The sequence below is a fragment of the Lissotriton helveticus genome, chromosome 9 (assembly GCF_964261635.1).
Source record: "Lissotriton helveticus chromosome 9, aLisHel1.1, whole genome shotgun sequence".
Lineage (NCBI taxonomy): Eukaryota > Metazoa > Chordata > Amphibia > Caudata > Salamandridae > Lissotriton > Lissotriton helveticus.
In genome coordinates this window covers 1162962845-1162984100 of record NC_136070.1, presented here as the reverse complement: position 1 = coordinate 1162984100, position 21256 = coordinate 1162962845, and positions in this window count along the sequence as shown.

The window sequence follows — 21256 nt, the reverse complement described above, 5'->3', positions numbered from 1 at the left end:
AAATATCAGAATAAATATCAGAATAAATATTGGTTCATTTAAATAAACAACCACATGTTTCTTCTGGTATCGCTGCCACCAATTAAATACTTTAGAATCATTACATGTACAATACGCTTCAAATGGGAAAGATAACTCTTACAGTTTATGCTGTTTTCAATGACCAGGTATACGGCTTCTCTGAGCACAAAATAAGGTTTGGGACTCTTTAATAATTACTCAAGGCGTATGCGCGTATATCTAGAAGGCAAGGAAACACAGTAAATACATAATTTGCACTCGGCGGTCACCGGAATAGGATCTCTACTTTGCCGGTGAAGTCTATGCGCGCCTACGGGCTTTAGCACCACTTGAGCACAGGCGGCACCAGTTCAAAGTCATTAGACTGACGAACGGGCTGCTGGAGAGGTCACACAACCTTCGCGCACAGTCAAATAAATGCCGGTTCACAGTTCCTTCACAACGCTGCATTCACAATGAGGAAACGGGCCCACCTCACATCGGCTGCAATTCAAGATACGATTCAGTCGGGCACAGCACTCCTCTCGTTAGCGACGGGGCTCTCAGGGGCTCCACGGACCTCCCTCCGACTTCCGCATACAGGGTGGTTCCCGCCCACAGCTACAGCTCCCGGGTCACTGGGGAGTGGCAGAGACGCTAGTCCCGCCCAACGAAGGCCGGCCTTTCCCCGCCCCGGCGCACCACCTCACCTTCAATCTGCGCAGGAAGCGCTGTACGCTGGTGAGGCTCGGAGACGTCCGAGCTCCCCTCAAGAGGCACCTGTCACGAAGGGGGCACAGCTGACGATCGCGGTCGCGGCGAACTTGCTTCGCCTCGCGACTTGATAAATCGATCACAGTTCACCACCGGGGGGGGGGGGCGGGGAGGCACACGAATCTGGCCACAGTCTTTTGGGGGCAATGAGGTACTCGCTGGGCAGGCGCTGTAGGCGCTAGATCACTTCTCACGTAGCTGACTGGAACGCCAGTCAGACACAACGCCAGCAACCCTTTGCTGCTCTACTGCCTGCGCTACCAGCCACCGCAGGGGTCAACAGGGCAGGTGTCAATCTGGTGTCAAGTCTGGAATCTCTTAATCTCCTTCTCTAGTCTGAACTATCTTCATCATTCTCTCATCTCTTCCCAAATGGCCGCCAGGGACTGGGCCTTACATAGCCAGTGCCCTGGGGTACTGGCACGAGCCAGAAGGTTCTAGAACCTTCTCTGGCTGTGACAATGACATGGCACTCTTGAGGGGTATTTAGGACACTCACAGCTACCGTACTGGGGTTCTAGAGCAGCCATTTTGTGTACCTTAGGAAAATAAAGGAATTCCTGTCAGAAATGCGCGCCAAACAAAGGGCGCCAAAACCTCAAAAGGCCAGGGTTCATGAAGGCTCCAATGGGAGTCACTTCACATGAGGAAAAAGGGGTGTCCACCATTTTAGGTTCATTTATACAGGTTGACAACCCCAGTTTGTAATGCCACAGGTTTGGGCCAGGCGCCTTGTAAATAGGTGCCACAAACCTTGTGAGCAGCTGGGAATCAAGGAACATCTAACCCCATGAGACAACACATAAAAAGTCCTGGTAGACAAATAAAAAGCGACACATTTTGGGAGGTACAGGGGAACAAAAGAAATCATAGTGGTGAGGGGACTCTCAGAAGCAGACGGGTCTAACACGCGTCCCCCCCAGCTGAAAGTGGGGAGAGCTACCCAACCCCTTGGGAGTCCTCAACACTAAGGCGGAAATACCTGGAGAGATCATCTGCATTGGCGTGGTCAACTCTGGGCCGGTGTTCCACCCGAAAGTCCATTCCCTGTAGGGAGATAGACCACCTCAACAGTTTGGGATTTTCCCCCTTCATTTGCATGAGCCAACGAAGGGGTCGGTGGTCTGTCTGAACAAGGAAGTGTGAACCAAACAAATATGGTCGCAGCTTCTTCAGTGCCCAGACCACCGCAAAGGCCTCCCGCTCGATGGTACTCCACCTCTGTTACCGGGGAAGCAGTCTCCGTGACAGAAAGACCACGGGTTGATCCAGACCCTCTTCATTGAGTTGCGATAGCACCGCCCCAATGCCAATGTCGGATGCATCTGTCTGGACAATGAACTCTTTGAAAAATCTGGAGCCTTCAGGATTGGAGCTTTACACAATGCTTGTTTCAGAGTGTCGAAGGCTCGCTGGCAAGCCTCCGTCCAAATGACTCTCCTGGGTTGCTTTTTGGCCGTGAGTTCTGTAAGGGGTGCCACGATAGTGCCATACCCCTTCACGAACCGTCTGTAGTAACCTGTGAGGCCCAGGAAGGCTCGGACCTCAGTCTGGGTCTTGGTGGGTTTCCAGGCCATGATTGCCTCAATCTTCGCCTGAAGGGGCTGCACCGTTCCCCGGCCCACCAAGTGTCCTAAGTACACTACCGACCCCTGTCCAATCTGACATTTGCTGGCCTTGATAGTCAAGCCAGCCCGTTCCAGGGCCTGGAGAATGGCATGCAAGTGCTGCAAGTGATCCTCCCAGCTGCTACTGAAGACAGCTATGTCATCCAAGTAAGCAGCAGAGAATGACTCCATCCCGGTGAGGATCGTGTTCACCAGCCGCTGAAAAGTGGCAGGAGCGTTCTTGAGCCCAAAGGGCATGACGCAAAACTGGTAGTGTCCATCAGGTGTGGAGAAGGCTGACCTTTCCTTGGCTCCATTAGACATGGGAATCTGCCAATACCCTGCAGTGAGGTCAATGGTACTGAGATATTGGGCAGCTCCCATCCGGTCAATCAATTCATCCGCCCGAGGGATCGGATGAGCATCCGTTTTGGTTACCGAATTTAGTCCTCGGTAGTCCACACAGAATCTCAATTCTGGTGTGGTGCCAGGTGGGGCAGCTTTAGGAACTAACACCACCGGGCTATACCAAGGGCTACTTGAAGGTTCGATGACTCCTAGCTCCAGCATCTTAGCTACTTCGCTTTGGATACTGGCCTTCACCTTGTCAGACAGCCGGTAAGACTTTGACTTTACAGGTGGGCTGTCCCCTGTGTCCACGTCATGGGTACACAGGTGGGTCTTACCCGGGACAAGGGAGAACAGAGGAGCGAATGACCTCAAGACCTGGCGACATTCCTCCTGCTGCTCAGGAGTCAGGGTTGGCGAGAGTTTCACTCCCTCCACTGACCCATCCTTTTCTTGAGACGCAAAGAGGTCGGGGAGAGGCTCCGTGTCCTCTTCCTCCGATCCGTCAGTCACCATAACCAACATGACTTCGGGCCTCTCGTAGTGGGGCTTGAGGCGATTGGCATGTAACACCCGATGCGGATGCCGAGGGGTCTTTACGTCCACCAGATAGGTAGACTTGCCCTTCTTCTCCAATACCTCATAGGGGCCTGTCCAACGGTCCTGGAGGGCACTCAGCTCTCCAGGCTCCATCACCCACACCTTCTGGCCAGGCTCCAACTCCACTGGGTGAGCGTTGTGGTCATACCACGCTTTCATGACTGCCTTACTGGCTTCCAAGTTGTCAGAAGCTTGCTTCCACAACTTAGCCATTTGGCTTCGGAAGGCCAGCATGTAGCTCACCACATCCTGGGGAACTTTCCGGGGAGATTTTTCCCAGGAGTCCCTCACCAGGCTGAGAGGTCCACGTACAGGGTGCCCGTACAAAAGCTCGAAGGGGCTGAAGCCCACTCCCTTTTGCGGCACTTCCCTGTAGGAAAATAGCAAACAGGGTAGGAGGACGTCCCATTTCCTCCGCAGGCTTTCGGGTAGACTTCTGATCATACCCTTCAAGGTTTGGTTGAACCTTTCCACAAGACCATTGGTCTGTGGGTGATAAGGAGTGGTGAACCTGTAAGTCACTCCACACTCCTTCCACATGGCCCGCATAGATGCTGACAGGAAGTTGGTCCCCCTGTCAGACACAACTTCCTTGGGGAATCCCACTCGGGTAAAGATCCCCATCAGGGCCTTGGCCACTACTGGTGCAGTAATGGTTCTCAGAGGAATTGCCTCCGGATACCTTGTGGCGTGATCCACCAGGACCAGGATAAACCTGTGACTGGATGATGTAGGTGGATCTAGGGGCCCAGCAATGTCGATGCCCACCCTTTCAAAGGGGGTGCCAACGACAGGAAGTGGTTCCAGGGGAGCCATCAGCTTCGTCCCTGTTTTCCCACTGGCTTGGCATGACACGCACGACCGACAGTATGTGTCGGACGCCACCCTCATTCGAGGCCAATAAAAGTGGGGGACAAGCCGGGCAAAGGTCTTGTCCTGACCCAAGTGTCCTGCCAAGGGAATCTCATGAGCCAACTCTAATAGGAAGGCTCGGTAACACTGTGGGACTACCAGGGCCCGTGACAATCCGTGCACTGGCGCCGTGGGTTCACTGTAGAGGAGACCATCCTCCCAGTAAACACGATAGTTCCCAGACTCGTTACCTGCTGCCTGGGCTTCAGCCTGTTGCCTCAGACCCTCGAGGGTGGGACATTCCCTTTGTCCCTTGCTCAGTTCCTCCCTGGATGGTCCTCCTTCCACTCGCCACTCAGCGGGGATAGGCAAGTCCTCCAATGGAACCATGTCCTCCTCCGCGGACTCCGGGTCCACCTCCACAGGTGGCCTATCCGTCTCACGGGGCATGGACATCGAGGCAGGCTCCTCCTGTCCTCGAAATGTTCCCTCATCAGCAGCTGGGTGGGCCATTGTTCCAGGCTCCAACCCACGCGACTTCTCCTCCCGAGCAGCCGCAGACCTGGTACTCACACAGGCCCAATCAGGTGTACCCAGCATCTCAGTATGAGTCCGGTATTCCACCTCCTTCCAAGCATTGTGCTCCATATCATTGCCCAGCAGACAATCGACTGGCACGGCGGGGCTTACGGCAACTCGAAGTGAACCTGCAACCCCTCCCCACTCAAAGGGAACCTCGGCCACAGGATAGTGGCTCATTCTGCCGTCAGCCACCGCGGCTGGATGAAGTACGCCTGGAATCACCTGCTCTGAGGACACCAGATGACTCCTTACCATAGTCATACTGGCTCCTGTATCTCTCAGAGCTTCCCCTCTATGGCCATTGATGGTGACCCATTGCCCATACTTGGTAGTATTTGAGGGCACCTGGATCTTTGGAACCACCTCCCGATCACCCAGGGACACTAAGGTGACACCCGCCCACTCCCCTCCCTTAACTAAGGGCATCTCCTCCCCGAGCGCTACACTAGCGACTCCCGGGGCCTTTCCTCCAGTGGGAGGGGGTGGTCTCTTTGGGCATTTCACGTCTCCCTTATAATGTCCAATACCACCGCACTCATAGCAATGGATAACCCTTGGCTGCTGACTCTGGCCAGGATTAGGGTTCTTCTGCGGGTTAGCCTTAGAAGTGGAGAAGAAACTTTTCCCCTTAAAGGTATTTTGGGGGCCTTTGGAGAACTCCTGCTTCTTGTTATCTCCCCCCTCTTTCTTCTGGGGAGCGCCCTGTCCGGACTTCTGAGAATCTCCTCCCGTCCCCTTCGTGGACACTCGGGTACTTGCCCAAATGTCCGCCTCCTCAGCAAGCTTACGGGGGCAAGTAAGTTTGCTGTCTACCAGGTGTTGCCTCAGCTCGGGAAGACATTTCTCGAGTAGATGTTCCTTGAGTATCAGGTCGTACAACCCTCGATAGTCCTCCACCTCATTACCTTGTACCCACCCATCCAGGGCTTTCTGAGCAAAATCCAGGAAGTCAACCCAATTCTGTGAGCTCAGCTTGTGGCTGCCCCTAAACCTTTGCCGGTATTTCTCGGGGGTCAACCCAAACTTCCTGATGAGCGCCACCTTCATCGCGGGGTAATTAACCTGTTCCTCCCGGTCTAGGGCCAATAGGGCATCCCTACCTGTCGGAGGCATGTACCGGTATAATCCACCAACCCAATGCTTCTCATGGATCCCATGGGCTCTTAAGGAAACCTCATAGGCTGCCAGCCACTTGGCTATGTCGTCTCCAGCGGTATAACTGGCGACTACGTCCTTGGGTAAATGGGGCCTGGGCTCCCTGGCAAATTCCTTTGACTCGACACCCTTCAGAGTGATGTTAGGGGCCTGGAATTCGAGTTCTCGTAGCTTGAACTCGTGTTCCATCCTTTTCCTTTCCATCTCCAGCTTGGACTCATGTTCCAACCTCCTCCCCTCCCTCCTTTCTTCCAACTCCATTTTTGCTATTTCCCACCTTAACAGTCGTTCCTCTCTCCTGTCAGCTAACTCGGTTTCTGACAACCCTCTCGATGACACACTGCTGCCCTCCCGTGAGGTTGCCTTGGGGCTGTTTGACATCTCACCCACCCCCGGGGGACATTCCGCAGTCCTATCAATGACAGTACCTCTGTCCGATTCCTCCTCCTCCACCGTTCCCTCCGTGTGTGCTTCCACCCATGCTCGCAGACTAGTACGGAGCTCCTCTCTTTTGGCCCCTCGCCTGACAAACACTCCCCTCTCCTGACAGAAATCCTTGAGCTGTGCCACAGTATAGGTCTCCAGCTCTGACATTTCGAATTCCATCTTGCCAGTGAAAAGTGTGGACAACCACCCCGAAGTAGGTGACCAGGATAAGAACTTTGAGGGTCACTTCCACCCACCTCCAGGAAAGAATTTGGAAAAAACAAAACGTTGAATTGGAGGGCCGCTAGGAGAAAACTCCGGGTGTGTACCTGTGGTGCACACTGAATTATTATGGGGTTCAAAACAAGCACGATTCGCAATCCCACCCGCTGAGCACCAATTTTATGTTGGACCTGCGATGGGCAAGCCCAGCACAAAGGGGGTAGCTTGGCTCAAGTGACAAGGCAAGTGAAGGCTGTAGTGTTAAGCCGGCTCTGACCCAATAATAACTCCTTGTACATCCACACCAAAAAGAAGGACACCACACCACTGCTGTAGAAAAATACGATTCCTTTATATAAAAGTTCTTTGTTGTAAATAGGGTTGACTGGGAAAGCACATATACATTTCTTTTGGTCATACAGTTCTGGTAATAAATAGTATTAAGAAATAGAATAACTTCAGGGATGTGTATCACAATAAATATCGGAATAAATATCAGGATAAATATCAGAATAAATATCAGAATAAATATCAGGATAAATATCAGAATAAATATCAGAATAAATATCAGAATAAATATTGGTTCATTTAAATAAACAACCACATCTTTCTTCTGGTATCGCTGCCACCAATTAAATACTTTAGAATCATTACATGTACAATACGCTTCAAATGGGAAAGATAACTCTTACAGTTTATGCTGTTTTCAATGACCAGGTATACGGCTTCTCTGAGCACAAAATAAGGTTTGGGACTCTTTAATAATCACTCAAGGCGTATGCGCGTATATCTAGAAGGCAAGGAAACACAGTAAATACATCATTTGCACTCGGCGGTCACCGGAATAGGATCTCTACTTTGCCGGTGAAGTCAATGCGCGCCTACGGGCTTTAGCACCACTTGAGTACAGGCGGCACCAGTTCAAAGTCATTAGACTGACGAATGGGCTGCCGAAGAGGTCACACAACCTTCGCGCACAGTCAAATAAATGCCGGTTCACAGTTCCTTCACCACGCTGCATTCACTATGAGGAAACGGGCCCACCTCACATCGGCTGCAATTCAAGATACGATTCAGTCAGGCACAGCACTCCTCTCGTTAGCGACGGGGCTCTCAGGGGCTCCACGGACCTCCCTCCGACTTCCGCATACAGGGTGGTTCCCGCCCACAGCTACAGCTCCCGGGTCACTGGGGAGTGGCAGAGACGCTAGTCCCGCCCAACGAAGGCCGGCCTTTCCCCGCCCCGGCGCACCACCTCACCTTCAATCTGCGCAGGAAGCGCTCTACGCTGGTGGGGCTCGGAGACGTCCGAGCTCCCCTCTAGAGGCACCTGTCAGGAAGGGGGCACAGCTGACGATCGCGGTCGCGGCGAACTTGCCTTCGCCTCGCGACTCGATAAATCGATCACAGTTCACCACCGGGGGGGGGGCGGGGAGGCACACGAATCTGGCCACAGTCTTTTGGGGGCAATGAGGTACTCGCTGGGCAGGCGCTGTAGGCGCTAGATCACTTCTCACGTAGCTGACTGGAACGCCAGTCGGACACAACGCCAGCAACCCTTTGCTGCTCTACTGCCTGCGCTACCAGCCACCTCAGGGGTCAACAGGGCAGGTGTCAATCTGGTGTCAAGTCTGGAATCTCTTAATCTCCTTCTCTAGTCTGAACTATCTTCATCATTCTCTCATCTCTTCCCAAATGGCCGCCAGGGACTGGGCCTTATATAGCCAGTGCCCTGGGGTACTGGCACGAGCCAGAAGGTTCTAGAACCTTCTCTGGCTGTGACAATGACATGGCACTCTTGAGGGGTATTTAGGACAGTCACAGCCACCGTACTGGGGTTCTAGAGTAGCCATTTTGTGTACCTTAGGAAAATAAAGGAATTCCTGTCAGAAATGCACGCCAAACAAAGGGCGCCAAAACCTCAAAAGGCCAGGGTTCATGAAGGCTCCAATTGGAGTCACTTCACATGAGGAAAAAGGGGTGTCCACCATTTTAGGTTCATTTATACAGGTTGACAACCCCAGCTTGTAATGCCACAGGTTTGGGCCAGGCGCCTTGTAAATAGGTGCCACAAACCTTGTGAGCAACTGGGCATCAAGGAACATCTAACCCCATGAGACAACACATAAAAAGTCCTGGTAGACAAATAAAAAGCGACAAATTTTGGGAGGTACAGGGGAACAAAAGAAATCATAGTGGTGAGGGGACTCTCAGAAGCAGACAGGTCTAACAGTGGGTCTTGTCCTTTTCTATCCTGGCCCTTCTGCTCTATGTGGCTCCACTTTGGAAATCAGAGCTTGCTGGTTCCAATGCCTAGGACCAGATTCCTGTTTGCAATGCCGTAGACCCTCCGAGTTGCCAGTTAAATAGGCAAGGTAAGTAAAACAAAAATGTTATTTTGCTATGTATATGTGTATGTGTTTTTGAGTGATTGAACGTGAATTGGATTGCGTGAAAGTGTGTGTGTGTTTGAGAGTGTCAATGAGAGTGAAAGTGAGAATCGGAGTTTGGGAGTGAGTATTATTAGGTGAAAGTGAGTACAAGGGAGTGAGTAAAGGAGTATGAGTGTGTTAGAATGAGTGATTGATTGGAGGTTGTGCGAGGGAGTGGAAGTGGAAGTGAGTCTTGGCTATATCTATCAGTAGTGCAGCAGGTGCAGTTGCACCAGGGCCAAGTGTTAGTGAGTGTGTGTAATTATGTTAGTAAGTGAGCATGAGAATCTGTGAGTGAGTATGTTTGCGTGTGAGTAACAGTGAGTGGGAGTGAGTATGAGTGAGAATGAGCAAGTGAGAGACAAAGACCCAGATTTTCAAAACATTTGCACATCACAGCACCCAAAGTTACTGTGTCACATGGAAGAACAGGATAGTGCCATATCTATAAAAATATGACACTATCCTGCTTTCTCTCTAGAAGTACTGGACTGGGAACCCAAAACTGCCCTGGCAAAGTTTGTCAGACCAGCCTCCATAACTTGCATAGCAAGTGAGCCTGACCACTACAGTGGGGCTTGAGGGGGGGGAAAGGTTTGGTAAAAATGGAAAAATGGTGCACTCTACAACACATTTATCATAATATATAAAATTGTAATAGCTTTTAAAGCCTAATAAATTATGACCTAACAGTGCACCAGGATACGACAATCTTTATTGGGGCTCTTTAATTATTCCCTCACCATCACCCTCTAACAGTGCCTCTCATCCAGGGCCAGACTGGCCATACTGGGAACCGGGCATTTCCCTTGTAGGCCGCTGGGTTGGGGCCGGTTTTGGGCACCTGGGGGCCGTTTTTGTTACCGGGGGTCGGCAATATCGGCCCCTCTGAAACAAAATCATCCGAAACCGGCGCTCGCAAACTGCTCAGCTGCACTCCCCCTCATCCCAGGTGGTCAGCTGAGCAGTTTGCCAGGGCCGGTTTCTGTTCCCTGTCCGGCCCTGCTCTCATCTCTCCATAGACCCTCACTCACATGTATTTTGTTTGTTTTATAGCACCTCGCCTACCAGTGTGATGATCACTTAACATCACAAACACATACAGAGACAATGAATCAAATGCGCGTAAATCAGTTTATAGAAAATGTTACTTAAGACAAAGGGGACTACAAGGTGCAGGATTCACATCTCATCCATACTTGTAGGCATTTTTCCAGGGTTCAGAACATAACACAGTGGTTAGGGTTGACTTTACTAATACATTTATTTTCACCCAAACAAAGCCTTTTATACCAAAATTTGGATAATCAAAGATGGGGAAAAAGAATAACTTTGTAACCTGCACAATGCAATTTGCATGCAGCTCTTTGATGGCATTTCATAGCTTACTGTGCTAGATTATGATTGTAACTTATGAACTGCACAGTAACAAAAGAATCTATGTGACAAAAGCACTATCCCATTTATCATTGCTCATAAAACACTTGTCTGTGATCTGCATAGTACACGTTATTTGCAGCAGGCATATTAACCAACTGCGCTACCTTAGATGTGTCAAAACTGCTACTAGAAAAAAATCTGTTGGATGTACAAGGAACTCTGTAGTGCTTTTAAATCCGGCTACCCTGTAACCAAAGCGCCCCCCTCACCAGCTTTCCAGCCTCCAGGGGAAATGCCTGATGCATGGTGCAGCCAGGCCCACCTTGCTCCCTAGCGCTGACGCACAATTAGGATGATGAGCACTGCACACACACCCTTGTGCCATAGTGTAACTATCAGGAGTGGCTTCTCTGTTATGGCGGAGGAGCACCGATCCACTGGTGAAACGCTGGCACACAGAAGAAAAATAAAATGACAATAAAATTATTTTATTGTCATTTTATTTTTCTCCTCTAGTCCATGTGTCTGGGGTAGGGCCATGTCTTCACGTCAGCAGTGGGCGGGGGGTAGTAGGCACTGAAAGTGCACATGTCAGTTTGGCAGGCCGTCCAAGTTTGGCCAAACCGACATGCTCACTTTGATAACTCCAGGGTGTTCCTGGGAGTTATTATCAGTGCTCAGAGGCACTGGATTCCAGTCCCTGCTGGAGCATTAAACTGGCCCACTCTGCCCAATCCCAGAGCGTCTCTCATGCTGGGAGTAATTGCACAAGAGACGCTCTGGGATTGCTAGGGAGTTGGGAGCTTGTGCTCCTGGGGATTGTAGTGCCAGAAGCAGCGAGGCATGGCACGGCAAGGGAGCAGAAGAGCGCGGGCTGGCAGTGAAAGGTAAGTGTTTTTTTTTCTCATCCCCCCAAGTCAAATTGGCGGCAGCTGCTGCTGGCAATGGTGCTGTGTGAGTCTTGCATAGGTTTTGTACTGAGTGCTCTTTCAGTACAAAATACCATGCTTTGACTAAGTTGAAAAAATTTCCTACTTTGAATGTGTGTCATAGACTGCAGTACAAATGCAAAATGGGAATAGTTAGGACAAAGAAAGACATATCTCCTTTTTAACACCTGCTTTCACATGCCGTTTATTTATTTTTTGGTGCAAATCACTATCTACTTTAGTTTGTAGATAGGGTTTTGTGTCAAAAACCATGGGTCATTGCATGGGAACACCAATATACCACACATGGAACAACCCCTTGACGTAGAGTAACACAAAGCAGCACTTTGCATTACTTTCAGGCAACTTTCCAGTGGAAAAAAAGTTCTGCTCTGGAAAGTACATTAAAAAAGCATTTTGCACACATGGCAAGCCCGACAGCAGAGGCCACAGACCGCGCCGTGAGGGGAACGGCTAAGACACCGACACCAGCTCTCCCAGCAGCGCCGTGAGGGCAACGGCCAGGGACTTCATTTCCCAGGTGCCCCGGAGTTTCACCGGCGCACCGGTGACACCACAGCCTGCGCCCGGGGGCGCTACTAAACAGCGGAGCGCCGAGCGCTCAGTGGGGGGCAAGGCAAGCCCGACAGCAGAGGCCACAGACCGCGCCGTGAGGGGAACGGCTAAGACACCGACACCAGCTCTCCCAGCAGCGCCGTGAGGGCAACGGCCAGGGACTTCATTTCCCAGGTGCCCCGGAGTTTCACCGGCGCACCGGTGACACCACAGCCTGCGCCCGGGGGCGCTACTAAACAGCGGAGCGCCGAGCGCTCAGTGGGGGGCAAGGCAAGCCCGACAGCAGAGGCCACAGACCGCGCCGTGAGGGGAACGGCTAAGACACCGACACCAGCTCTCCCAGCAGCGCCGTGAGGGCAACGGCCAGGGACTTCATTTCCCAGGTGCCCCGGAGTTTCACCGGCGCACCGGTGACACCACAGCCTGCGCCCGGGGGCGCTACTAAACAGCGGAGCGCCGAGCGCTCAGTGGGGGGCAAGGCAAGCCCGACAGCAGAGGCCACAGACCGCGCCGTGAGGGGAACGGCTAAGACACCGACACCAGCTCTCCCAGCAGCGCCGTGAGGGCAACGGCCAGGGACTTCATTTCCCAGGTGCCCCGGAGTTTCACCGGCGCACCGGTGACACCACAGCCTGCGCCCGGGGGCGCTACTAAACAGCGGAACGCCTCTCGTCCCGCGAGGACGCGCGCGGGACGCGCCGGGCGAAGCCCGGGCAAAGGGCGGGCCCTCTGTGGCCCTCAGAGGCCGAAGGAGGACGGGACGGGCCACTACACTTGATTGTACTACAGGAGGAGGTACAGTCAGATGCTAACCTTTCCCCCTCTATTGCTTTGATCTGTACATTGTTGCCCCCGTTATCCTGTTTCCCAACCACGATGTCAATCTGGGAAGAATTGAATGCCATGTGCGGTACAAACTATGCCCAGGACTTATTAACTCCCCCCATAGTGGTCAGAGACAATGAACTAATAAACTTCACACCTCCCGCATCCCCCGAACCAACTTTCTGCAGCCCCCATTTATCCGCCCCAAACCCTGTCTCACTAACTTCGGATAAAGCGGAGACTCGATCAAATGACCCCGTATCCCCCCTTCATTTGACCCTGCTGGCCCAAATTGAACGAATGTTAAGCAGTGCTCTATCACCACTGGTCGTAAAAATTAATCATCTGGGGGAGAGGCTGACCAGGATCGAAAACACTGTAACAAGGTCCCTCCCACCAAATGCCAACACCATGATATCCACATCCTCTACCCTTACTAACATCCATGAAAGGGCTATGAACAATGCTTTTAGCATACTTCCCACTTGTGACCCCCCTCCTATACCACCCACTCTAAGTGGTCGCAACGCTCCTCTTAATCTAAAACATACCCCTCACAGACTCCGGGAAAGAATGCATCAAATAGACCTACCCCCGGAAGCCGCGCCATACGTTACTGTGCTTTCTGGGGTCCCTGAACTCACCCCGGGTAAACGTGAACTACAGCAGGACCTAATGAATAAAGCCATTTTCTGGCTTAAAAACCATAGACATTTACCATCTGTTTTAGACGGCGGGATATTGAGCGTCAGGAGGGTGGGGTGGCTTGGTTCTCTGCCCAAAAATGTTCCAGGAGATCTGATTTTAATTAAGTTTAAAGACAGAAACATTGCCCCCTTTTTACGTTCTACCCAACACAAGGTTGGAGATGGCTCCATCCGTATCTGGGATCTGCATGACTTTTATCCTGGCCCCGGTGTACCAAATCACTATCATACCTGATGATAAAGGAGGATTCTGTGTATTATGGATTGGGATCTTGAATAGTTCTTTCGTCAAACTGTTTTAGCTTGTCCTAAACAGTCTGTTTTTCTTTTAATTATGTTTTGATTTGCTGGATTAGTTCTGTGTATGTTTGTATTTTTTCTTTGCTGCTTTTATGGTTTTAAATTCAAAAGCCGAATAAAGCTTACTTGAACACATGTGTGTCACTTTTGTGATGCAAACCCAGTGCAAAATATGTGTTAATCTGGGTCTCAATTTGAGACGAAGTGAGTATCAATGAGGCAAATTTGGGGAATAAATGGTGTAAATTTATGGGTGGTATTACACCCCAAACACAATCAGATGATGGACAGAATGCTGAAACTTCAACTCTCACCACTTTCAAGAGATCTGTAAATCAGTCTTGACCCTGCTCCTCATGGGAACAGTCCAGCCCGTTCTGCCAGGCCAGGTCTTCCCTGCTTTGGGCATTGTGTGCCTGCACGGAACTTAAATCTAGTGAGACATAAATATTCGGCCAAAATAAAGCAAAGAAGTGAAAATGAACGACACCTTTCCCATTGATGAGTGTTTAGTGTCTCTCTTTGGAAAGTTTTGGAACAAAATTGTTCTAATTGGTGCAGTTCACAAAATTAATTTGGAGAAAAAATACAAAGGTTCTGGCAACCAGCAAGAGTTGTGACGTAACTTAAAAATAAATGTTTAATTGGGAAGAGGAATGAGTCCAAGCCCTCTGTAAATGAGTGACGCTGAATTATCTGGCTTTTTATTGCAGAAAATTCATTGGTCTGTGCTGGGTCCACCCTTAAGTCTCCCCCTGCTAATTAAGATCCTTCGGCATCCAAAGCCGGAAGTGTTTTAATTTCCTGGGTATTCACAAAGCCATTCCAACCCTGGAAACACAAAACATACTTCTACAAATAGCAGGAGGAGGGGTATGATATCTGAAAAAAAAAGAAAAAAGTACATGGGATGATGCTTTTACTTGCACTGGTGGGCCCGTATATGCTTGGAAATCGCAGATTTCTGTACCTTTCCATGCAACGTCCTGGGTCAATATGTGAAAATTCTCAGATTGAACTAAGAGTAAATAGATGTGCTATTTTTTTTGAAAATCTTTTTTTTTCGATCCCTTACTGATAAATATATTAGAAATATCTCTTTTGTTGACTTCCAATATATGGCATAACCAGTTTGAATACATTAATTCATTTCCTATGCATAGACTTATTGGTAAACTGTTTGATGTCTCCCTAATCACTTTGAACAAAGAAAATTGTGTTTACAAAGGGTGTTTTATAAATACTAAAGAAGAACTATAACAAACCACGTAGATATGGGATTGAAAATCAGTACCAATAAACGCGTACACAAATTGGGTGAGTATTCATCACAGTGATGTGAAAAGAAAAAAGCATGTTGCCAATTTTAGTGAGATCTGCCTTCTATCATTTCATTCAGATAAAGGTTTGATGGAAAAAATCTTCAGGTATTTATATTTTCTTATGCCATCTAGTGTCTCACTTACAAATGTTTCCTAACTAAATCCTATTAAGGCTAATGGTCTTATATAATTGCTAAAGACTTTTCTAAAATTAGACAGGACTCAATTTTCGTAATGAAGCTAACAGAAGCAATTGCCAGAAAAAGAAATACATCTCAATCTTGAAAAATTAGCTGTTCGTCTGCAATTGTGTTTCAATAAACACCCTCTCAGTTCTTCACAAGAACGTATTGTTTCATGTGTAATGTCATTAAACGTCCATGCTTTCTGCAAGATGGCATTTTTTACAACATAGTCCTGTACAAATTAAAGTCCACTTACCTATCCGATTGATTTTATTTTTACACACTAATTGGAGCTACTTTACCCTGTAATGAAGGCCATAAAGATCTAATTAGGCCTAATTCAACTAGCCTGAACAAACAGGAAAGGTGGTGAGCTTTTTACTTCTCTTGATTGGGTTCAAACGTCCATATAATTGGGGAGGGCAAAGTAATTGTTAGCAACATTTAAAAAACAGGTTGTTCACGAGCTCAGCCAAACAAACATCATTAGTGTTTGACATGAGAAATATAGGTACGCAATTATTAGACTTTTTAGAGAAATGATTCTATAATGTTTGCACGTAGGACTTCATTACAAGTTTCCTATTGTTTTGTAATGTAATACTGCACCCAATAAATACCAGAACTGCCACGTGTTTTGTTGTATTATCATATGTTGTCATGTTAATCAGTTTTGTGTAGCGCATGCTCACCACAGGTTTCTTGGTGGGTGGTGTTACCTCCTCATTCTGCGCCCTGCACCAGCCGGAACAGAGAATTTTTCACTAATGTCTCGTTATGCACCATTCTGTGGGCAGTGTTTCTGAAAACAGGGACAAGGCATTATGGGCTAGATGTAGGTAAATCTTTTTTACCGATTCTAAAATACCGAATTTTACCGATTTTGTATTTTACAATCGGTAAATTAGATGTAGGTAATAATTCGGTATTTTTTACCGAATCGGTAAGATTCGGTAATTACCGAATCTGTATTTACCGATTCGGTAATTGCAATTCATTCCTATGGGCCTCCAGGCCCATAGGAATGAATGGCAATTACCGAATCGGTAAATACAGATTCGGTAAAATTGTGAAATGGTCAAGGGTGGAAGGGTGTCACTTTGACACCCTGTTGCACCCCTGATTAGTGCTTGTGTGGGCATGTATGTCTGTCACATGTGGCACTGTTTACAGTGCCACCTACATCTCAAAATACAGATTCGGTAATTTTACCGATTCGGTAAATTGACAGATTCGGTAAATTTAGCGATTCGGAAAAATTACAGAATCTGTATTTTGAGATGCCCTACATCTCAGTATCCAAATACCGGTAGGTAATGGCCGAAAATCGGTATTGTCGGACGTTACCGACCGTTATTTGGATACCTACATCTGGCCCCAAATCCCTTCTTCGGTACCATCTCTGCAATAGTACCCTCAGAGTGAAATCTGTGGGCCACCATCTGCAGGAAGAAAGTGAAAGCACTTCGAATAGTACCAAGTAATTTCACTTCTTCATCACTAATTTATTTATTTATTTATTGAAGTTTTGTATAGCGCTAGCTGGACCCGGAGGTATCAGAGCGCTTCACAGAAAATACAGATAAAACAACAAGAAGCAGGAAATAGAGTCTGTGCAACAGTAACTTGAGCGGAATAAGGGATGGTGATCTGGCGAGAATCAATTGTTCTGGGTTCTGAAAGAAAGCCGACTACCATTGTCACGTATGAGGTTCTTCTTAGGCACCAGAGTGTTCAAGGAAGAAGGCTTTGAGTAGCGATTTGAATTGCGGGAAGGAGGCAGTCATTCTGATATGTGGGGGGATGGAGTTCCAGATCCTGGGGGCATTCCCCGCAAAGGATTTATTTGAGGGTTTTCGTTTCTGTGATTTCAGAGGGATGAGTAAAAGTGTGCTGGAGCCTCTGAGGTTCCTGGACTGACCCGCCCTTTTGAGTTTAGAAGCCAGGTATTCCGGTTTGCCTGTATGCAGGGCTGTATGAGTGAGGCAAGCTGTGCGGAAGTTGGCTCTTTGGACAATCGGGAGCCATTTCAGTTCTTTGAGTGCTGGGGAGATGTGGTCAAATTTCTTTGTTCCTGTGACCATTCTTGCTGCTGCGTTGAGGGTGGAGGTGAGCGGTACCAGGTGCGCCTTGGCAGTTCCCGTCAACACTGCGATGCCATAGTCTATTCTGGAAAGCACAAGTGCCTGGGTGGCCTGTTTCAGGTCTTTGGGGGGGAGGAAGGGTTTAATTTTGTATAGAAGTTTCAGGTTCAGGAATGCGCTTTTGGCGGTTTTAGAGATGTGTTTGTTCATGTCCAGTTTGGAGTCGAGGGTGATTCCTAAGGATTTTGCGGAGTTTGTTGGTGTCAGAGAGACATTGAGAGCATTTAAGGCTTTGAGCCATTCCACTATTTGTGGGTTTTCATCTTTGTTCGAAATTAGGAGAACTTCTGTTTTTTCTTCATTCAGTTTGAGGTGGTTGGCTGTGAGCCACTGTTGGACCTCCATGAGTGTCGCATTTAGTCTGTGAATGTCTGCTATTGAGGTGGTTTTCAAATATAGTTGAGTGTCATCTGCGTAGAGGTGGAATGGGATGTTGGAGTTCCTTAGAAGTGAGGTGAGGGGTTGCATGTAGATGTTGAAGAGTTGTGGAGAGAGTACTGACCCTTGGGGGACTCCTCTGCTGACGGGGAGGGGTCAGCAGAGGAGTCCCTGCATTTGGTAGGAGACCATGGGAAGTGGTTGGGAAATGTTCGTTAGTGCCTCTTACCCTTTCTAATACCTCTGTTCTAACACAATGCACACACATGTGGTTCGGAGATAGACAGGGTAAGAGGAAGAGCTAGGAAAGATGAACACGTTCTCAGTCCATCCCAGCCAGGCACACTCTACTGCCTTCAATTGAGAACCTGTAAGCAAATGATGAATTATCTTCTAGGTCCTCCTAATATACAGCTCCTGATCTGTATCCGCTATAGTAACCTTATATTCCTGTGAGTTCCTGATTAGCACTCATCATTGACAGCTTCCATGCACCATATTTTTTGATACTGCCATTTCAAAGTTACCACAATCATATTTGCCAGTTCCCCCATAGCACACATCACATTGGGTTCCCAGTTGGCAAACACCCTTGGGATTCTGGTGTATATTGGATTAGGGAGGGTGGCAGGGTGCCCAGTAGAAAAGTGTGCAATAAGTAATTGGACCAGAGATATAGCAAAGTCTATTATCTAAGAGAATAGTGATATTCATTGTAGGAAATCATATTTTTAGACCATGGGAGTGATAGGCCTAATTCTTGATGTGACGGTGGCTGACTTGTCGCCCAGCCAAAACATCAATTGCATATTTTGTTAAAAAGACTAAGGGTCCATCCTCTGAAAGAGAACAAAAGTCCACAACACATTTCCATCTAGGTAGGACGGATGGAGCAGAATTAAAGATTGCTGTAATCATTCCAGGCAAAAATACCTGTATCTTGCAGACAAAGTTCAAATCTGCTACCTAATCTTCAACATTTACGTTAATCAAAAGGAACCAAATTAAGAATTATCATGCAGGAGCATGTTTACAATTGTGCTACTTGTGCAGCTAAGAAAGAATATCTAATAAAGAATATCATTGGAGGTGGGCGTAACTGGCATAATTCTCTGTAGCATAATTACAGCAGAATTACTCGTAATTATGCGTAATTATATGACAAGCTTAATCCAACATTTAGCACTATTTTCTTAAAGAAAAATGCACCTTTGCATCCAAAATGCGTCAAGAAAATAGCAAAAACGCTAAAGGACACGAACAGCAGTGGCCAGCAGCTGCTCACACTCTCTTAGAACATTGCTCCTGCGGTAGGATTTTTACCCAAATTACTTTTCGCCTTTGCTCAATCATCCTTAGGGCAAACAAACTGCATATGTAGCAAAGTTCATAGATGTTAAGCTATTTCAGGAGTGGTTAATATGTTCAGGAAAATGTGTCATTTCTTGGCAGATTTACAAGCCCAGTACGCCACTTTTGCACCGCTGTTGAGTCAAATCTAGCGCCATGGTGCAGGGTACTTACAACGTGACGCATCTAGGGAGATGCACACGTTGTAAAGCCCTGCGCCACATGTAACCTGCATCAGGTTTCATGTGGGTGTTCCGGCGCGGGGGGGGGCGTTCCAGTGCAGGAACGCCTTGGAAAATGCCTTGGAAAAGTGGCTGAGTGAAATCTACAAGATTTCACATAGTCACTTTTCTGACCCCGCTTTGTCAAAACCTTATGCCTGCTTGTAGCAGGTGTAAGAAGTGACACAGCACAGCTAGAATAGGGCGCCCCCAAGCAGTGCTGGAGTTGCGTTGCGCTTGAGACACAACTCCAGCACTGCATCACCTTTAGGGCATCAGATGTGTCACACATCTGTCTATTCTTGCGCCACGGTGTGCTGCATTGTAAATGCGGCGCATCCATTGTGGCACAAGAGGTGTCTGCCGTGACGCAAAATAACTAGGGCATGGCACAAGACACTTCACAGCACTTAACTGAATTGCAGAAATGTTCTGCCCGTAGTAGATTTTTGACAGTGAAGCAATATTTCTGACACATTGCTCAACATTTGTTTTTAACGGTTTTGGTTGAGAGTTTTTATTTACCTTTTTGCCATTATTCTCAAGTCAGTATACCAAGAGAAAAGGTATACGGTAGGATTAACAGAAGTACCTACAGAGTTACCAATACCATGAATAACCTCATGGCTATAATTAATGAGTGACGGAGGTAGTCATATAATAAGAACATGTAAGGTTTATTCATGTTGGCAACCTTTATTATAACCACCATTATAACCACCACTCACTCTCAATAATTAATTCTATAACTTGCCTAGCTGTTGCAATTGAAGACAATGATCTTCTCTTGCATGCCACTAATAGAAAATATAAGATTTTACAACAGTACAAGTGAGGCACAAAAGATCCACAACTTACAAAGGAGGTCTGGCATCGCTTTACCATCTAGGGGTGAGTTATGGCCATCCACTAGGAACATTGGGCCAGATTCACAGAACTAACTTAAGACACAATCCTAAACTTACTACTTTTGGTATTCACAGAAGTTAGGATTTTGTCTTAAATTTGTCTTAAGACAAACTTAAGACAGACTAAAGACAAACTTAAGACAGAATCCTAACTTAAGTCTGACTTAAGTCTGTCTTAAGTCAAACTTAAGACAAAATCCTAACTTCTGTGAATACCAAAAGTAGTAAGTTTAGGATTTTGTCTTAAGTTAGTTCTGTGAATCGGGCCCATTGTGCTTCAAAGGTGCAGTTTAGATCTCTAAGACCACTACAAATACAAATATCATAAACGTACTGGCAATTTGAGTGTCTCCTCCAAATACAACAGTTTGTTTTCTAATGGCTTTTTAAAGATAGCAGATGGAGGACCCAACACCACCACTAAATCCACTCTGAAAATACAGTTGACACACGACACCTCATAATACTCTGGACGAATTACAGACAGAGGAGAGATCATGGAAGATCCCCACAAATGCTTAGGCTCCAGATCTCATTCAAGTATGTCGCAAGCATTTTGCCTTCAGGGGTTGCCAATCAAAATATATGAGCATATATTTTATAGTGACAGATGTTACTTGGCAGCATACAAGTCCTCAGATAACATACTCAAGTAGTTCAGCATCAGGGTAAGATTAATCTCAAACAAACTCAGTATGGACACATCGAAAAAAGTTCCAAGGGAAAGGCTTCGTGTAATAATTGCGAAGAATAACAAAAGACAAACGACTGCTAAATAATTAATTTAGACAGCACCACAGGAAATTATTAGAAGTAATCCCTATTGCCGGTATATATGTCACTCCTTTCTAGAAATGGGTACACAGAAAACAGTGGCTCACCTTTGATGGCTTAGGCTAGGGAAGAAAGCATCCTTAGAGCAAATATGTGGTGTATGTCTATGACAGTCAGTAGGCCAAAAATACAGCTAAGTCAAATAAAATTCAAATCAAGTAAGATGGGAAATGAAGATATAATAAGGATAAATATTCAC